Source organism: Patella vulgata, chromosome 7, assembly GCF_932274485.2.
Source record: "Patella vulgata chromosome 7, xgPatVulg1.2, whole genome shotgun sequence".
NCBI classification, from domain to species: Eukaryota; Metazoa; Mollusca; class Gastropoda; family Patellidae; genus Patella; species Patella vulgata.
The window spans coordinates 21621407-21622600 of NC_065885.2; positions in this window are offsets into that span (position 1 = coordinate 21621407).

Consider the following 1194-nt stretch of genomic DNA (forward strand, 5'->3'; position numbering starts at 1 on the left):
TGTACTCTTGTTTGACTTATTTATCACCACACCATTTGTTGGATAGGTAATACAGGAATAGTGCAGCACAAAACACAGACATAACAAACAAAACAGGAATACAACAGACACAATAAAGAAATATTAAGATGGAAATGACTAGAGAATATATACTATTCAAAAAAAGTAGGGGATATTTGATTTTTAAGTGTTATTAAAGTCACCTAATGAAACTGACGAAGAAACAAATGACAAAATGAAATGAAGTTCACATTCATCGATTTATTCCAAATGATCGTTAGACTAAGTAAGGCACAGACTGACCATTATAAGGGTAAAATGATACCCGGGGTCAAACAGCAAAGTTACCACAGCATCACAACCAAGTCAGTAACGGGTAAATCCTCCTCTGTTTGCCAAACAAGCATTGATCCGACGTGGCATACTCCTAATGAGACGTCTAAGGTCATTTTGGTCCAGATTGTCCCATTCCTGTTGCAACGCAGCAGCAAGTTCTTGGACATTGGCAGGACGTTGTTGACGTTGACGTAACCTCTGTCCAAGCATGTCCCAGACATGCTCGATGGGGGAGAGGTCGGGACTCCGTGCTGGCCAAGGTAATGTGGTGATGTTCTGTTGTTGGAGGTAACCTGTAACGATCATGGCCCTGTGACATCTTGCGTTGTAATCCTGGAAGATGAAACGGCGGCCATGACGTCGTGCGAACGGCACAACATGGACTGCCAAGATGTTGTCCCGGTAGTACTGGCCTGTAACACGCCCTGCAACAACATGTAAAGCCGTTCTTCCAGCAACAGTGATGCCTCCCCACACCATAACAGAACCACCCCCAAATCGATCATGTCTGATGACGTTAACGTCTTGGAAGCGCTCGTTTCGACGACGCCACACCCTCCTACGTCTGTCCAAAAAATCAACAGTGAACCTTGACTCATCTGAAAACATCACATTGCTCCAGCGTCGATTATCCCAGTGTTGACGATCCCTACACCAACGACGTCTTGCCTGAATGTGATGATCTCTCAAACAAGGGATCACGCGAGGACGTCGGGCGCGAAGGTGACCCCTATGCAGTCGATTCCGAATCGTCTGGCCACTCACTCTCACACCAGTGTCTGTTTGAAGACGAGCGCTGATCTGATTTGCTGTGATGACACGATTTCTCAAGGCCAAGGTACGGATAAATCGATCCTG